The sequence below is a fragment of the Anolis sagrei genome, chromosome 1 (assembly GCF_037176765.1).
Source record: "Anolis sagrei isolate rAnoSag1 chromosome 1, rAnoSag1.mat, whole genome shotgun sequence".
In the NCBI taxonomy this organism is placed as follows: domain Eukaryota; kingdom Metazoa; phylum Chordata; class Lepidosauria; order Squamata; family Dactyloidae; genus Anolis; species Anolis sagrei.
The window spans coordinates 134,293,567-134,313,186 of NC_090021.1; the positions used below are offsets into that span (position 1 = coordinate 134,293,567).

The window sequence follows — 19,620 nt, forward strand, 5'->3', positions numbered from 1 at the left end:
GATCTTCTGTGATAGAGGGCTGTGTGGAAGGGCCCTAGGATCCCATAGCCTTGAGCCACGGCAGTCCAAAGTACATTCATTGGACACTCTGTATTAAGCCATCCATCCTTACTTGTCAGATCCAGCGAGGGGCAGCTGAGCTTTCTGCCACACTGAGGGCAGAAAGGAGGGCGTCACGGGGCCACACTGCGCCTGCGTTCTCAGACGAGGCGCATGCTCAGTGCGTCCCGAGCCGCAGCGGCTTTGACGGGCAGCAGAACGCCTTTTTGCCCATTGAGCGCCGGCCGGGTTTTTCTTTTCTTTTTTTGTGTGTGTGCTGGTGAGTGAGCGCGCGAGTGAGCGCGAGCTAGAGCGCGAGCGCCTGCGCACGGCGGAGCCATCCTGCCGAAGGGGAGCCTTGAATTTCCTCGGGATTCCGGCGCTGCAGTGCAGAGCCCAGCCGAGCCAAGCGCAGGGACGACGCGGCTCCTTCCGCTGCCACCAGACACCCCGACAGGGATATTATTGTTATTATTATTCATTTGGTTTGCAAGGAGTCAGTCCCTGCCGCTCACTCCTGAAACCCGCAGCGTGGGTGAACGACCAGCGTGAAAAAAGCACCGCCAAAACTGTAAGTCTTCCATGGGTTCCTTTTCCCCAATCCAAAAAAGCGGACACGTGTATTTGTGAACGTGTGAGTGCATGCAAAGGAGGCAAAAAAAAAGGAAGAAGCATTACCTGTGGGTTTGTTTTGAACCTCTGAATAGATAGCTCTCTCTCTTTAGGAATCTGGCAAAGTTGCTCTTCCTGAGTCACGTCTGGGACCCAATTGGGTGTCAAACCTGTTTGGCTTGGTGGGCAGATGGGGCTCTTCTTCTTCCTCCTCTTCCTCTTCCTCCTCCTCCCTCCCTTTGGGGTGCCAGATGGGCTTCTTCTTAGGAGATTAAGGCAAGATGCTTTGGGAGGATTCATCACGACTTCTTCTCCCCCCCCCCTTCCCCCTGACTTTAGACCCCTTCCACACAGCTGAATAAAATCCCACATTATCTGCTTTGAACCGGATTATATATGTGGCAGTGTGGACTCAGATAACCCAGTTCAAAGCAGATATTGTGGGATGTTCTGCCTTGATATCCTGGGTGTGGGGAAGGGCCCTCAGTGCCCCCTTTCCACCTCCATAAGTGCATCTACACAATTAGGAATTGAAGCGGTATCAAACTCCATGAATTCCACTGTGTAGATGCACCTATAATGGCTCCAAAACATAGCCTTCTCTGCCCAAAGAGTGTCTCAATCCCACGAAAATTGAAAGTGGAGCCAAACTGCGTTAATTCTGCTGTGTGGACGCACCACACGTTGATCAGAAGCGCCCGGATCTTCCTCTCCGCCTTGATCTCCACCATTTGTTGTCATTTTTCCATTTTCTAGGATGACATTTGCAAAGAAAGGTCATTTTATTATTATGTGCGTGTTTTTGTGTTTGTTTTGGTTTTTTTCCAAATTGAAGAGCGCCTCCGCAAGGTCACCCAAGCCATTAAGATCGCTCCAAAATTAGAGAGGGAGACATCTCCCCGCTTCTCCGGTTTTTTTCTTTTTCTTTCTCTCTCTCTGAGAAGAAGACTCCAGTGCGGACGAGGCGCGCCTGATGCGCATCGGAGAATCAAAACAAGGGAGCAGGTTGAGGCAGAGCGAGCGCCTGGCTCACGCGGCGAGCGGGGCGTTCTACTCGGCGACGCTTTAGCCAATCACGACGCGAGGGGGCGTCGGCCCCGGCCAATCACGACGCAGGGCAGAGCAACCTCGCAGCCCCGTCCTCTCAGTGCTGCAGTGTTACACCTGACCGGGACTGCAGTCCTGGGAGCCTGGAAAGCACATAAAACCAAAATAAGTCAGGCTTATTTATAGGAGATGCCTGCCCTGTCTTGCGTAGATTGAGAGAAAAGTCCCCAAGAGTACTTTAAAGGGGGCAGAATTAGAATTAGACCCCTTGAAAGGGAGGTTTTGGCTCCCTTTCTTGGTTTCTTTTGGGTTGCTGAGAGTTTTCAGGGCTGTATGGCCATGTTCCAGAAGCATTCTCTCCTGATGTTTCGCCTGCATCTATGGTAGGCATAGACCTCACAATGTAAATAAAGAATATGGACAGGACAGTAAATAAAGAGCAAAACATAAAACAAGGGAATTCCAGACAGGAAACAATCAGGGCCAGCTAACACTTCCAAACAAAGGATCTTTAGGTTGTGAGGTCCTGTTTATATTATTTATTTACATTGTGAGGTCTGAGGTGTGAATTCTGCAACTGATCATCTTGATTAGCATTGAAAAGCCTTTCAGCTTCAAGGCTTAGCTGCTTCCTGCCTGGAGGAATATATGAAAATGAACAAAATCTAGCTATCAGTATTTAAAAAACTCTAAAATCAGAACAGTAAAGAAAGAACAACACTAAAAAACAGGGGAGTTCCAGACAGGAAACAATCAGGGCCAGCTAACACTTCCCAACAAAGGATCTTTAGGTCGTGAGGTCCTGTTTGTATTATTTATTTACATTGTGAGGTCTGACACCCCCTGAGGTGTGAATGCTGCAACTGATCACCTTGATTAGCATTGCAAAAACCTTGCAGCTTCAAGGCTTGGAGGCTTCCTGCCTGGGGGAATCTATGAAAATGAACAAAATCTGGCTACCAGTATATATATAAAAAAACTCTAAAATCAGAACAGTAAAGAAAGAACAACACTCGAAAACAGGGGAATTCCAGTCAGGAAACAATCAGGGCCAGCTAACACTTCCCAACAAAGGATTCCCCCAGACTTTGAAGCTGCAAGGCCATTCAATGCTAATCAAGGTGGCCAATTGCAGCATTCACACTTGCCTCCAACAGACAAGAGTTCTTTCTCCCACCCTGGACAACCCACAGATACATAAACGTCACTTGCCTAATTTCCAACAAACCTTACAACCTTTGAGAATGACTGCCACAGATGGGTGAAACATCACGAGATAATGCTTCTCAAACATGGCCATACAGCCTGGAAAATTCACAGCAACCCAGTGGTTCCGGCCATGAAAGCCTTCGAGAACACATTAAATCACTTTTGTGGCTCAGCACCAAATAACAGTAATGAGTATAAATATCTATCAATAGGAGTATATATGCTTCATCGTTGTGACATTGGAGGGTTGGGGGAAAAGTGTCAATTTGGGAAGCCCACCCGCTTCCTAGGGGTGCGTCTACACAGTAGAATTAACACAGTTTGATACTAGTTAAACTGCCATGGCTCAGTGCTAGGGAATCATGAGAGTCATAGTTCTACAAGATGTGTTGGTGCCTCACCATTGTTATTTCGTGGTAGTGAAAGTGGTGTCAAACTGTGTTAATTCTGCAGTGTAGATGTACCCTGGAATGCAGAAGGATCCTGGAGGGCATCTATAGGAAAGAGGATATTGATTTGGGCGATGGAGTGAAAGCATTGAGCTGTCCTTGGTATGGATTCTCTCTCCTCCTTCCTTGCATCTGTCCATATTTCTATCAGAAACAAAACTCAAACAATAATAAAAGACTCCCTATTTGGATGGATCAAAATTACGTCTCTCTCTTTTTTGCTAAGGCAAGCTTTTCTGTGGACATGTTTGCCCTTTGGTGGACCCTTGTTGATCCCTTGGTGCTTTTTAAAATTGCAGATGAACATAAAAAAGACTCCCTATTCCAGAATATTTTTTGTTGTTGTTCCTGATTAACAGACAGACATCCATTCCAGTGTCTTCTGTCTTTGTTGGGAGTGCAGGAGATAGTCCTAAAGATCACATCACCAAACAATCATATGGTGCCCTATGTACTCCCAAGCAACAGAGCCAAAGGGCTAGAAAAGCCACAGTGTGAGAGGTTATAGGTCGTCATAAATGAATCCTTTGGTCCCCTATGACCTCCAGCACTAGGGACATCCCACCGAATGAACAGAGCGAGGAACAGAAGGTAGCAAGAAAAGCACAGCAGCTAAACTTATGTAACTGCGCTAAGGAGGCTGAGGCAGGAGGGATCAGACCTGGAGATAAAAAGGGACAGGAACGGGAGAAGAGAGAGAGAGAACGAGAGAGAATCAGGTTGTGAAGGAGCTGCTGGACATATATGTTACTTAAGATTTTGTGGGTCAACTACCAGGGGAAGTTAACTTGGTTGCATCCACCTTTTTGATGAAATCCTTGCCAAAGCTGCTGTGAACAGAGTGGATGACCACAACACAGTGCTGTTTTTCATACAGTTGACCCTGGTGACCTTGCTTTTTAATGGTTGGTTTTGCTTTTCTCCTAAAAGCATGACCATACAACCAGCAAAACCATCTTTGGAAGCTCTTCACCAGGTTTCTGTGAGCTTTCTGGACTGTATGGCCATGTTCCAGAAGCATTCTCTCCTGACATAATGCCCACATCTATGAGAGACATCCTTAGAGGTTGTGAGTTCTGTTGGAAACTAGGACAAGTGGGGTTTGTATATCTGTGGAAGAAAGAACTCTTGTCTTTGGGAGGAAAGTTTGAATGCTGCAATTGATCATCTTGATTAGCATTGAATGGCTTTGCAGTTTCAAGGCATGGCTGTTTCCTGCCTTGGGGGACTTCTTAGCTGGGAGGTGTTAGCTGGCCCTGATTGTTTTTTGTCTGGAATTCCACTGTTTTTGAGTGTTTTTGAGCTGTGGGAGATATGCATAGGGACCACCAAATGCAACATCCAAATACAGATCAAGGAACATTAAAGGCACTGCAGACTAACTCAACCGGATAAGTCGAGCCATAGCAGAGCAATCTGGAAATTTGAAAATATTTGAAATATTATTAGAAGTGCTGGCCCACTCTAGCAACCACCATGTCAGACTACACAGAGAAGCCATTGAAATACTCAAGCATGTGGACAATTTCAAGGAGGAAACCATGAAAATGAAAAAAAATCTGGCTGCCAGTATTTAAAAAACTCTAAAATCAGGACAATAAATAAAGGACAGTACTCAGAAGACAGGGGAATTCCAGACAAGAATAAATCGGGGCCAGCTAACACCTCCCAACAAAGGATTCCCCCAGTTAAGAAGCAACCAGGCGTTGAAGCAGTAAGGCCATTCAGTGCTAATCAAGGTGGCCAACTATAACATTCACAGACAAGAGTTCTTTCTCCCACCCTGGACATTCCACAGACATATAAACCTCACTTGCCTCGTTTCCAGCAGACCTCACAACTTCTGAGAATGCCTGCCATAGATGTGGGGGAAATGTCAGCAGAGAATGCTTCTGAAACATGGCCACACAGCCTGGAAAACTCACAGCAACACAGTGATTCTGGCTATGAGTGCATGTACATTGCAGTGAGGTATTCCAAGTTAAATACGTCCTAGGTTTATGTTGTCTAGACTTTTAACTTTGGTAGAGGTGAGGTCCATTCACATTGTAGATTAAATGCAGTTTGACTCCACTTTTAACTCCTCAATGCCTGAGGAGTTATAGTTTGTTGAGACACCAGCTCTATTTGGCAGAGAAGTAAAAAAAAAAATAAACCTTGCAAAAACCAAACTATGGTCCCTTCTACACAGCTGCATAAAATCCCACATTATCTGTTTTGAATTGGAATATAGGGCAGTGTTGACTCAGATAACCCAGGGTCCTTCCATGCAGCCATATAATATCAAGGCAGAAAATCCCACAATATGTGCTTTGAACTGGGTTAGCCGGGTCACACTGCCACATATCCCAGTTCAGAGCAGATAATGTAGGATTTTATTCAGCTGTGTGGAAAGGCCCCCGCTTCAAAGTATCCTGGATTATATGGCTGTGTGGAAGGGCCCTTACGTTCCATTACACTGAGCCAAAGCACTTCAAGTGATATCAAAATCCTTCCATTCTACAGTATAGTTGCACCCCGTTTCTAAAAAAGTTCCAGTCTAAAATACATAAGATCGTTTGGACTGTCCCACTTTTCAAGCAACATCCATCTATGTGGGGTATTGTTATTTCTTATCATCTGTATCCCTGCGGAGAAGAGCAGGCGCCTCTTTTATTTTGGAATCGAAAGTTCCCTCTTTTGGGCATCACATCAGCAGCAAAGGGCTGTGTGCTTTTCGCAGCCACTGCGGAGCACACCAGGCTCTCCTTGCATCTGGCGGTTGCTGCTACTCAGGGACTGACTCCCTCTGCAGTGTGTGTGTGTGTAAATAAAAGATAAATCCATTTGGTGATTGCACCGCTTCCTGCACACATGCATACTCCTTTCATCCCCATTAACATGCCCTCCAGTTTTGTCGCATTAAGGAGGCATCACGGATTTCCCTTGTTACAAATGCAGATGTAACGGAAGAGCTGCAAATATTGAAATCATCCTTTTTTCTCATTGGAATTAGGGACGAGCAAAAAAACCCCAAAAAACTGCCAGGTTTTCCTTTTTTAGTTTGGTAAACATTTTCCATGAGGCTAATTGGCGAACCACAGAGGTCCTTTTGGGCGATGTGTTTGGATAGTGGCATTTTTCGTGAGGGATTCATTTGGCAAAGCATTTCATCCTGCTGTATTCTTCAGATGGGAGGGGAGGCCATCCTTCTCCAATCCCGATGATCTTCCAAGAGATTCCAGTGACAGTTCTTTATACAGAGGGATTAGTTGTGAAAATGCCAATGGTGTGTTAGGACCGCATTGTGTTAGGAAGTCTTAATCAAGAAGTCGAGACGCTTTGATCACTGTAAAACGAATTGGTCACAAATCACATACTTTGCTGCTGTTCCTCACTCGCAGTTGCATAATGATATTTATTTACCACTTTAGCATGAGCTTAGTTGTTTTGACAGAGTGTTTCTAAACAACAAAATTAACTTCATATAGTATTGATTCAACTGGAGTGGATAAAAAGGCCCAGCAAAGAAACTGATATTTATTGCAGTGCAGGAAGAACCCAGTGAATTCTTCCACATGCAGTAACAGTCATAAAATATGTGTGACTTGGAAGAGTGAGAAATTAACACTTCCCTTACATCTTCAACTCGAAGTATATCTATCCAGAAGTTAGTCCCATGGAATTCAGTGTGACTTACTCCTAGATAAATAACTATAAAATTGGGTTGCTGTGTTTTCCAGCCTGTATGTCCATGTTCTAGAAGCATTCTCTCCTGACGTTTCGCTCTCATTTATGAGAGGCATCTTCCGAGGTTGTGAGGTCTGTTGGAAACTAGACAAGTGGGTTTTATATATCTGTGGAATAATGTCCAGGGTGGGAGGAAGAACTCTTGTCCGTTTGACACAAGTATGAATGCTGCAACTGAAGACCTTAATTAGCATTGGATAGCCTTGCAGCTTCAAAGCCTAGCTGCTTCCTGCTTGGGGGAATCCTTTGTTGGGAGGGGATTAGCTGGCTCTGATTGTTTCTTGTCTGGAATTCCCCTGTTTTTGAGTGTTTTCTTTCTTTTCTGTTCTGATTTTAGATTTTTTTTTAATAATGGTAGCCAGATTTTGTTCATTCTCATAGATTTCCCCAGGCAGGAAGCAGCCAAGCTTTGAAGCTGCAAGATTTTTCAATGCTAATCAAGGTGATCAGTTGCAGCATTCACACCTCAGAGGGTGTCAGACCTCACAATGTAAATAAATAATATAAACGGGACAGTAAATAAAGAACAGCACTCAGAAAACAGGGGGATTCTTGACAGGAAACAATAAGGGCCAGCTAACACTTCTCAACAAAGGATTCCCCCAGACAGGAAGCAGCCAGGCTTTGAAGCTGCAAGGCTTTTCAATGCTAATCAAGGTGGGCAATTGAAACATTCACACTTTCCTCCAACAGACAAGAGTTCTTTCTCCCACCCTGGACTTTATTCCACAGATATATAAACCCCACTTGCCTAGTTTCCAACAGACCTCACAACCTCTGAGGATGCCTGCCACAGATTTGGGCGAAACGTCAAAGGAGATTGTTTCTGGAACATGGCCATACAGCCCGGAAAACTCACAGCAACCCAGTGACTCCTGCCATGAAATCCTTCGACAACAACTATAAACTTGCAGGCTTCGCTATTTTTGCATAAACTTACTTGCTGCTAATCAGTAGGGCAATAGAAAAAGGATATGACTTTAGGCCGCAATTGAAGTTGGTTTTTAGGCCGTCAGACCTTTTACTCTTGTGGATATGCTGGTGTGGATATGCTGGTGTGATATATAAGCTCTTAAATATACGTGTTTTGTGCTTTTAAAGAACTGTTGTGCATTGAAGTACTTGGGAAGAATCTTTGGGTCCTTCCACACAGCCATATATCCCAGTTCAAAGCAGATAATGTGGGATTTTTTCACCTGTCTGGCAGGGGCCTCTGTCATAACAGATATATTGCTTTATTGAAAAATACGTCAGAACGTTTGGATCATTCAGTGAGGCATTGCTTAAAAAGTTATAGGGAAGTTTCCCGATAACATGGATTGAGATCAATGTTGTGATTTTTTCTAGCTCTTCAGCATTTTGTGTGTCGTCATATTGCATAACCTCATTCCCGCTGTTGTAAATGTCAGAGATGCCTGTCAACATAACCTGCAGAAGAATAATATGCGACATGATTATCACCGATGCTGATATTTCAGATCTATATGCATGCCTGTATACATAAAGATATATGTGTTCACCATTTGAAATGGTCTTTCAGAATCCATGAAGCTATCCTTACAATCTCCTACTCGGTGCTTTAAGGTGACATAGCTTTACCATTGTATTTCGCCGACCTGATTTTCCTCTGTCCTCCAATTGTTTTCTGCACTTGAACAGTTTTGGACAGCTTGCGATGGCTGTGCTTTGTATTTTGTTCTCAGCCCACTTCCCACCTACCCTGCCAGTCTTGATGATGATGAAAAATGGGGATTGTGTGCAATGTTGAAATGTAGAGTTGCATTCCTTTTTATTGTGTCATATAACTCACTGCTGCAAAGTTCCTGTTCTGCAGAAGCTCAATTCTGTGTCAGGTTAGGTTTTATCATCTATTCATCCTTGGCTAAGCCTTCCTGATCTAACCTTGCTAAGGAAACCTTGTGATAGGTTCACCTTAGGGTTGTCATAAGTCGGAAATTACTTGGGAAGCATCTGCACTGTAGAATTAATGCAGTTTGGTACCACTTTGACAACCAGGGCTCAATACTTTGGAATCACAAGAGTTATAATTTTATGATCTCCATGCTACAACTCACAGGAATCCATAATGTTGAGCCATTAATTCCACAGTGTAGGTGCACCCCTTTTCTATCTTTTTGTTCCCCAGAATCTATCCTTCTTCACCTTCCTTTCCCTGTTTTTCACCCCTATTCTTCTAGCAGCTCCTTTGATTTTCTAGCCCATTATCTTCCTTATCTTGTTCCTTCGCATTCTGCCTCCAGGCTACATTTAATCATTTATTGGGAACTTCAATCTATGAGGAGTTGAAATGTTTGTGAATATTTTGGGACAGCACCATGGTGTTTTTTTTAATAATGGTTTTAATAATGCTGTGCATCACCCCACGCACTGAAGGATGGATTAGGCCTACAATGCAGTATTTAATTGGGAATTAATATATCAGACATTATGCACGTGATCAAGGTAGAGGCTAAGACAAGTAAATAGCTGTTGGGCATCTGATTATATAAGACACAATGCGCTGGATATTGCCAATTGTTGTGTTTTAGTGATAGCTTTACAATCTAGTTTTAATATTTTTGATTGTTTAACCTTGCTTTAACTTTTGTAGCTTGTAGCTTTTTGACAATGTTTTCTTAATTTTTATAAGCTGCTTTGAGTCCTATTCTGGAAAAAAAAGATGGATAATCATAATAATCATAATCCCAACTCATAAGCAATTCAGGTAATCCGTCTCTCTTAGTATTGTATCACATCATGCAAAGGGTGTAGCCTGGGCATGGGCAAACTTTTTAACTTGGGAACTGCATGGCGTGCTGGAGCAGGGTGAGGGGGCCGGGAGGGAGTTCTTCCCAACCCCCTCCCTGCCCTTTTCTCCCCTTCCTCTTCTCTTTCGGAGGCAGAAAATGAAGGAAAGACAGGAAATGTTTGTATCCCAGAAAGGTTGGCCTTGGTCAGGATGAGATGGTGTATGGGAGAGAAAAGGTATATCCATTAGACCCCATATTGCCTACTTCTGATATATAATCCTAGAATCCTAGAGCTAAAAGAAGCCCCCAAGGGCCATCCACTCCCAACCCCCTACCACGCAGGAAGGTACAATCAAAGCACTCCCAATAGACAGCCTCTACGGAACAGCCTCCAGAGAAGGAGACTCCACCACACCCCAAGGCAGTCTAGGCCACTCTCCAACAGCTCTTACTCTCAGGAAGTCCCTCCTAATCTTTTTAGTTGAATCTCTTTCCCTGCCATTTGAACCCATTTCCCCCTTGTGCCCTGGTCTCTAGAGAAGCAGAAAGTCATTTTCCCCTTCCTCCTCTTCAATGGGACACCCTTTTAAATCTTAAAACATGGTTCTCATGTTTTCTCTCTATCTTCTCTTCTCCCAGGTAAACATCCCTCAGGAGGAAAGGAGGAAGGAAAAAGAGATGAAAGAAAGGGAGGAAAGAGAGAAGGAAGGAAAGACAAAAAGGAAGGAAGGAAGGAGAAAGAAAGAGAAAGAGGGAGGAAAAATAGAAGGAAGGACAAAAGGGTGGAAGGGAGGAAGGAATGAAGGAAGGAGAAAGAAAGAGGGAAGGAGGGAGGGAAAATGGAAGGAAGGAAGAGTAGAAGAGAAGGAAGGATGCAGGGAGAAAGAGGAAGGAAAAATGGAATGAAGGAACGACACAAGGGAAGAAAGAGAGAGGGAAGGAGGGAGGAAAGAGGGAAGGAAGAAAGAATGAAAGGGTGGAAGGGAAGGTAGGAGGGAGGGAAAAAGAGGGAGGTAAGGAAGAGAGAGATGGAAGGAAGGAGGAAGGAAAGAGAGAAGAAAGGAAAGATATGAGGGAAGGAAGGAAAAAGAGAGAAGGAAGGAGGGATGAAAGAGGGAAGGAAGAGTGAATGAGTGGATGGGAAGGAAGACGCAAGGGAGTGGGGAAGAAAGAGGGATGTAAGGAAGGGAAGGATGGAAGGAGGAAGGAAAGAGAGAAGGAAGGAAGGGTAGGGTGGTGAGAGAGAGGAGGGCCTGAGAAAAGAGTCCAAGACACCACTTTAACTGCCATGATTCACTGCCATGGAATCATGGGATTTTTAGTTCGACAAGGCACCACCAACATTATTGGACAGAAAAGGCAAAAGCCCTTGTAAAACTACAACTCCCATGATTCCCTAGTATTAGCCCATGGCAGTTAAAGTGATGTCAGATTGCATTAATTATGCAGCATAAATGCACCCTAAGAAACTGTGTCGTGAACCAGAACAAAACCTAGACTAAACATTTTCCCACAAGTTTTCTATATGTAGTATGATATATATTTAATGACTTATTCAAATCTGAAGGTTCTTTCCTTCCTTTCTCTTCAGTTGCAATGTCAAATGGAGCAATCTAAGAAAAGCTTTACTAATTGATTTTTTTCTCTATAAAATGTGACACCAAAAGACATCAGTCTGCAGAAGTTAAGCCAAAGGCCTGACTTTGGCAGTCCAGAGAAAAATGACTCAATATTTGGAATGGAAGTAGAACTAGAGATTCTGTTTCCAGAAATATAATTCTCCTGAGTTTACATATTGAAAATATATATATCTCTGCTGGATCACTGAAAGCCTTCTCACTTGGTGTTGCCATGCCTTAGCTGGAGCCATCACTGTGTCGACCATGTTTCTTAATTCAAGACTTGTATTCCCATCAATAGCCATTTATGGTCAATATCCATGGTGCTTTGTTGAGTAACATGCATACATGCACCCCAGTCTTTCTCCCAGTGACCTCACAGGATCAATTAAGGCAAAATAGGGCAATGCAAAGAGAGGGGGGAATGGGTCTATACAAATTTAAACAATGACCACCAGCACAATAAGCTCAAGAAAGGCAAGGTGTGAAAACTGAAGCTCATAAGACTGAATTTGAATTTAGGAATGAAATCAAAAAACTTCACACATGCACACAGCTTGAGTTTTCAGGGAAGAGGAAAGGAATGACATATACAGGAAGGCTACATGTACACTGTAGCTTTAGTGGACTCTGGCAACACTTTAGCTGCCATGGCTCAATGCCTATGGAAACACGGAAGCTGTCATTCGCAGAGGCTTCGGCTCTTAATGGGAAAGCTGGTTCAAGACCTTGTAAAGAACAAGTCTCATTATTCCATGGCAGTTAGGGCCCTTCCACACAGCCCTGTATCCCAGAATATCAAGGCAGAAAATCCCACATTATCTGAGTGTGGACTCAGATAACCCAGTTCCAAGCAGATATTGAGGGATTTTCTGCCTTGATATTCTGGGATATAGAGCTGTGTGGAAGGGCCCTTAGAGTGAGGTCAGGCTGAATTAATTCTGCACCCAGAGAGATTGATACGCCTCACATAAGTTGTCTTCTGATTTTGTTGTGATGTCAGGACTAGCTTTTCTGATGATCAAAAGATACTTGGGAAAAAAGTGACTTGAAGAATTTCAAGACCCAGGGCCTTTCCACAGTCATATAACCAGAATATCAAGGCAGAAAAATCCCATAATATCTGCTTTAAACTGGGTTATCTGAGTCCACACTGCCATATATCCCAGTTCAAAGCAGAAAATGTGGGATTTTATTCAGCTGTGTGGAAGAGCCTCCATTGGACCTGTATCACATAACACAGCAAAATAATACAGGGTGTCCAAAAAGTTGGATCTGATTTGCAATCGCAATATCTCTGCAACAGCAAATTATTCATGAATGAAATATACTCTTTGAAATTGGGTCCATCATTTTGAAACACCATTCGCATTGCAAAACAAACTGCAAAGTCTTGTTCCTGATTGGAGGCTCCCTAGGGCCCCATCTGCACCATCATATATCCAGATTATCTGCTTTGAACTGGATTATATGAGTCTACACTGCCATATTATCCAGTTCAAAGCACATAATTTGGATTTTATATTGCAATGCCAAGTTTATTTATTTATGTACAGTATTAATATTCTGCCCTTCTCACCTTGAAGTGGACTTAGGGCGGATCACAAAACACATATACGCCAAACATTTAATGTCATTATACACAGACAGAACAGACAAAAGTACAGATAGATTGAAGCATATACTTTTCCCCATCTTCGGTGTCTTGGAGGTTGTGCTCTATTCCAGCCACTGGGGTGTGTGTATGTGTGTGCAGTGGCTCCATCCTCCATGTCGAAGTGCCCTGTTCACAGATTTTCTCCATTTTTAACCGAATCACCAGCATTTTCTGGTATTTCCTTATAATGCCATTAAAATACCCCTTGACGTCTTGGAGGTTGTGCTCTATTCCAGCCACCGGGGTGTGTGTGTATGTGTTTGTGTGCAGTGGCTCCATCCTCCATGTCAAAGAGTGCTGTTCACAGACTTCCTCCTTTTTTAATTGAATTGCCAGCATTTTCTGATATTTCCTTATGGTGCCATCCCACTTAAACAGTACCTATTTATCTATTCACAACTGTTTTTTATCTGCTAGGTAGGCAGTGAGCTAGGCTGAAGGTCAGGTGCTCACCCTTGACCCAAGCTTCGAACTGACAACCTTTTGATTGGCAGGATTTATTGCAGCTGGTGGTTAACCTGCTGTGATAAAGATGGACCCTAGGTGAATTTCTCAAAGCTTTATGAGACTTTTGCACCAGCAGCCAATCTTTGACTAGTAACAACCATGGAAGCAAAATCTACATGATCGCTGGTGCTGTTCACACATTTGAAAAGGTAAAAGCCTTATTTTAGAAAGGCTAGAAGCGGAAAGTGGCGGGTTGCTGTGTATGCAGACTTCAGGCCCGCTTTGATCAGATGGCATATATTTCACAGCATTGGAATTTATATAGCACTACAGTCGTTGGGACATGTTATAAAAAATTTAAAGTGATGGAGGATAAAGAAGAACAACCCCTTACGTGCAAAGGCTTTTGTGGAAATGCAGCTTGACATAAAAATATCCTTGGAAGATATTGTGAAGATTAAAGATGAGGCGGAGGCGGGAAGAGGACACACAGTGGAAGAACTGAAAGCATGTAGAAGAATGTGGAGCTTTGAAGTAACTGGGCTAGGCAAGGAGAGCCAAAAGGTATACATGGCAACAGATTGTTGTTTATTGCAACAATAAACAACAAATGGGTGCGGTGGCACAGCAGGTTAAACTGCTGAGCTGCTGAAATTGCTGACTGAAAGGTCAGTGGTTTGAATCCATGAGGCGGGGTGATCTCCCATTGTTATCCCCAGCTTCTGCCAACCTAGCAGTTTGAAAACATGCAAATGTGGGTAAATCAATAGGTACTGCTTCTGCAGGAAGGTAATAGTGCTCCGTGCAGTCATGTTGGCCACATGACCTAGGAAGCGTCTATGGAAAACGCCGACTCTTTGGCTTAGAAATGGAGATGAGCACCACTCCACAGAGTCAGATTCCCCTGTTTTTTGAGTGTTGCTCAAAAAGCAGCTACCGTGTCAGATTACGCAGAGAAGCCATTGAAATCCACAAGCATGTAGACAATTTCAATAGATAGAAGGAAAGCATGAAAATAAACAAAATCTGGCTACCAGTATTTAAAAAAAACCTCTAAAATCAGGACAGTAAATAAAGAGCAACACTCAAAAAAACAGGAGAATACCAGACAAGAATCAATCTGGGCCAGCTGATGAAGTAGTTCTCCAGGCAGGAAGCAGCCAGGCTTTGAAACTAGAAGCCCATTCAGTGCTAAACAAAGTAGCTAATTGCAACATCCACATTTGCTTCAAACAGACAAGAGTTCGTTCTTCCGACCTGGACATTCCACAGATATATCAACTTCACTTGCCTAGTGATCGGGGGGAAATGGACTAATACAGGGTGAAAACCCTTGTTATGTCTGCTTGACACTACATTGAACTTGTAGAGAGAAAAAATTGCTTTAATGGTGTTGTTAGATTGTTCTGTTTTTTATGTGCTTCCATAAACTTGGAAAAACCAGAGAGGTTTCTTACAGTTCTTAGGTTCCTTGAAGTGGCTCTGTTTGTACCCAATAATAATGACCACAATTCTATTCATAAGTATTTTTTGAATAGATTATTCTTTTATTACATCAAATAAGATAATTTTATGTGAAACCAAATTACATATAATGCATTTTAGGTTCCTAAAGTAACAAAGTAAAGGATGCTATAAAATCTTTCCATTTTTTCCTTAAAAATCAAAATTACTTTTATGGGTTGGAGGAGGGTTTAAATTTTCTGGAAATTCTACAACTCCAACATCAAGAAAATACAGCAAATTATTACTTCACTATTGCGGCATTTTTATTTAGCTGTGGGGTGAAGGGAATTGCTTATGTGACTCCCTGCTTCGTGTACGTAGCTCATTTGATTGTATTGAGATAATCTGTACAGCATCTTGGATGGAGTGAGCTGTGGGTTGGTGTACCTCCCATGTGCTACTCCACTTCAGCAACAAAGGCCCAATCTACACTGCCATGTAAAATCCAGATTGTCTGCTTTGAAGTGGATTATATGAGTGGCTGGATCTACACTGCCATATTATCCAGATTATCAAAATAGATAATCCAGGTTATCTGCTTTGAACTGGATTATATGAGTCTACTTAGGCCCCTTCTGCACTGCCATATAAAACCCAGTTTATCTTCTTTGAACTGGATTATATGGCAGTGTATAGTTCAAATCAGATAATGTGGATTATCTGCTTTAATAATCTGGATTACATGGTAGTGTAGAAGGGACCATAGAAGAAGCCTTAGGCCCCAGCTACACTACCATATAAAATCTGGATTATATACTTTGAACTGGATTATAAACTCATATAATTAAGTTAAAAGAAGTTAATATAGATTATTTGACTAGATAATCTGGATTTTATGACAGTATAGATCCATGGCCCTTCTACACAGCCATATAACCCAGAATATCAAGGCAGAAAATCCCACAATAACTGCTTTCAACGGGGATATCGGAGTTCACACTGCCATATATTCCAGTTCCAAGCAGACAGTGTGGGATTTTATTCAGCTGTGTGGAAGTGGCCCCAGCCTCACATAATCCAGTTCAAAGCAGATAACCTGGATTATCTGTTTTGATGATCTTTATTATATGGCAGTATAGATCTCGCCCCAGTTTCCCTTTATAAGATTGACTTGAGTTCTCTGTCCAAATAGCACAATGCATCTACACTGTAGAATTAATACAGTTTGTCTCCACTTGAAATGCCAGTGGCTCAATTCTGTTGATTGCTGGGAGTTGTGTAGTTTGGTGATGCAGCAGCAGTCTTTGGAAGAGAAGGGTGATGAAATTGCAAAATGACAACTTCCATGATTCTGAGATTGAGCATGGCAGTTAAAGTGGTATCCAACTGCATTAATTCTACACTGTAGATGCACTCCTTGCTGGAAAAGGACCCAATGGGTGTCATGGTTGGCGGCCATTCCCTTGATGCCCAAAAAAATTATAGTGCAGAGAACCTTACTCTAAACACAAATAGCAAAAGATAAGATAGTTTAGGAGCTACAGGCACAGATGAGGGACTTCAGGGCCTTTTTCATTCTTTTCAGTACCCTGGACAAATTCTTTATACATTCAGTTTCTAGTTTTAAGGGAGAAATTCCGGGGTGTTTTTTTGAATTTTTCATTTCTATAAGCTTATGCATACTATTCCCCCCACCCCCAAAGAGTTGAATATAGATCCTCATCATGTAGAAGTATGATTTAAATGGAAACAAGCACTATGAGCAACCATAGTGCAAAGCCTGCTTGTAAAGGTAAAGGTTTCCCCTTGACATAAAGTCTAGTCAAGTCCGACTCTGTGGGTTGATGCACATTTCCATTTCTAAGCCATTGAGCCGGCGTTGTCCACAGACATCTCCTTGGTCATGTGCCCAGCATGACTGCATGGAGCGCTGTTATCTTCCCGCTGGAGCGGTACCTGTTGATCTACTCACAATTGTATGTTTTTGAACTGCTAGGTTGGCAGAAGCTGGGGCTGATAACAGGAGGGCACCCAGTCCTGTGGGTTTGAACTGCAAGTTCCAAAGCTCAGCAATAACATCTCCTCCAAACTGCACCAGGATGTAAAGCGGGCCATGGGTGCTCTCTGTGCCAAGTTTGGTGTTGATCAGTCATTGGTGTGGATCACAGTGGTCTCTGGAAGTGAGTGAAGGTACTTTAAATCCCATCATCCATGGTCCATCGTCCCCAAACTGAACCAGGATGTAAAGTGGGTCATGGGGGCTCTGCGTGCCAAGTTTGGTCCTGATCTGTCATTGGTTCGGGTCGCAGTGGTCTTAAGAAGTGAGTGAATGTACTGCAAGTCCCACCATCTATGGTCCATCCACCTCCAAATTGCACCAGAATGTAAAGTGGGTCATGGTGGCTTTGTGTGCCAAGTTTGGTCCTGATCCGTCATTGGTGGGGGTCGCAGTGGTCTCATGAAGTGAGTGAAGGTACTGCAAGTCCCATCATCCAACCGCGGTCCCGCTAGAACCATTTGAAAATCAAAAATGGGCCTGAAAGAAAATACACACAGACCCCATCTACATTGCCATGTAATGCAGTTTGAAATTGCATTATGTGGTCAGTGTAGACTGATACATTGCAATTTAGGGTAGTCAAACTGCACTATATGAGTCTAGACAATGTTATGAGTCATAAGATGTCTTCAGCTGCATTATATGACTCATAGAACGCAGTTCAATGCAGTGAAACTGCATAAGATGGCAGTACAGATGGGGCCTCATGCGCATCAACCTGGTGCCTAAACTTATCTGGGTAAAGGCTTCCACAAGGTAATAAACTCTATAGCAGAAGATAGGCTCTACTCAGAATTATGTGGTCCATCATCACAAAATGTTTATCTGCCTTGCTAAAACAAGCTATTACATTTTTTTGTGGAACGCATCTTTTGAAATACACTTTTTAAAAGAGTGGAGTGACTTTCCCCAGCAATTTGTTCCAGTGCTTGATTTTCCTGTCCGATAAAAATGTACTTAACTTCTATTCGTTAACAATCATTGTGTCAGCCAGTCCCCAAAGTATTGTTTTAATTAAACACAACCAAGTAGTTATTAAGTAGAATTTCTGTAAAAGATCTCTATCTGCACTTCCAATATTTTATGTGACACTTTCCCCCCCATGTTACTGGCATTGAAGATTTCTATTCTATTCCATTGTAGCAAATAATTGTGATAACCGATGCCCGTTAGACCTAAAAGGATGTCTTCCTCTGAGTAATAGGTCTGAGGGGATATCTTTTCATTAAAGGAAGATGTGTGTCTTGGCCAAATGAATGTAAAATTGGAACATCTTGCTTATAAAAGCTCATAATCAAGAACATGCTGTTGTGGTTAGCTCCCTAGAAGACAGCAAAATAAAGGCATCACGGGGCGGAAACCTGGGATTTGTAGTTTATTTATTTATTTACGGCATTTCTATCCCGCCTTTCTTAGCCTGACGGCAATTCAAGGTGAGGCACCAGCAGCCTTTGACAGAGAAGGCAAAACACCTTGTAAAACAGCATCTCCCATTCCTTAGCATTGAGCCATGACAATTAAAGTGGTGTCAAACTGCATTAATTCTTCATAGAATCCTAGAGTTGGAAGAGACCTCATGAGCTGTCCAGTCCGACCCCCTGCCAAGAAACAGGAAAATCGCATTCAAAGCTCCCCTGACAGATGGCCATCCTGTCTTTGTTTAAAAGCCTCCAAAAAAGGAGCCTCCACCACACTCTGGGGCAGGGAGTTCCACTACTGAACATCTCTCACAATTAGGAAGTTCTCCCTAATGTTCAAGTGGAATCACCTTCCCTGTAGTTCAAAGCCATTGTTCAATTTCCTAGTCTCTAGGGCAGCTGAAAGCAAGCTTGCTTCCTGCTCCCTGTGACTTTATACATGGCCCTCATCATGTCTCCTCTCAGCCTTCTTTTCTGCAGGCTAAACATGCCCAGCTCTCAAGTCCTCCTCATAGGGCTTGTTCTCCAGACCCTTCATCATTTTAGTTGCCCTTCTCTGGACATAGATGCTTTTTAACTGGTGCTGGAGGAAAGTTCTGAATGTGCTTTGGACTGCAAGATCCAACCAGTCCATACTTCATGAAATAAAGCCCGACTGCTCATTGGAGGGAAGGATATCAGAGGCACATCATGAGGAGACAGGAAAGTTTGGAGAAGACAATGATGCTGGGGAAAATGGAAGGAAAAAGGAAGAGGGGCCATCCAAGGGCAAGATGGATGGATAGCATCCTTGAAGTGACTGGCTTGACTCTGAAGGAGCTGGGGGTGGTGACGGCCGACAGGGAGCTCTGGCATGGGCTGGTCCATGAGGTCACGAAGAGTCGGAAATGACTGAAGGAATGAACAACAAACCTCTGGACATATTCCAGCTTAGAGTCAACATCTCCCTTAAATTATGATTCCCAGAATTGGACACAGTGATTCCAGGTATGGTCTGACCAAGGCAGAATAGAGGGGTAGCATGACTTCCCTGGATGTAGACACTAGACTCCTATTTATGCAGGCCAAAATCCCATTGGCTTTTTTAGCCACTGCATCACATTATTGACTCATGTTTAACTTGTTCCCCTTGAGGACTC

The 19,620-nt window shown here is 43.1% G+C and overlaps 1 protein-coding gene across 1 annotated transcript in view; it reads left to right on the plus strand.

Annotated features, from left to right (window-relative positions):
• Positions 1 to 241: 241 nt before the first annotated feature.
• VSNL1 (visinin like 1) overlaps positions 242 to 19,620 on the plus strand; it is a 136,165-nt gene continuing 116,786 nt past the window's right edge. The window contains exon 1 of the mRNA XM_060787343.2: positions 242 to 610. The gene's annotated coding sequence lies outside the window, so the exon portion shown is untranslated. The remainder of the gene's footprint in view (positions 611 to 19,620) is intronic.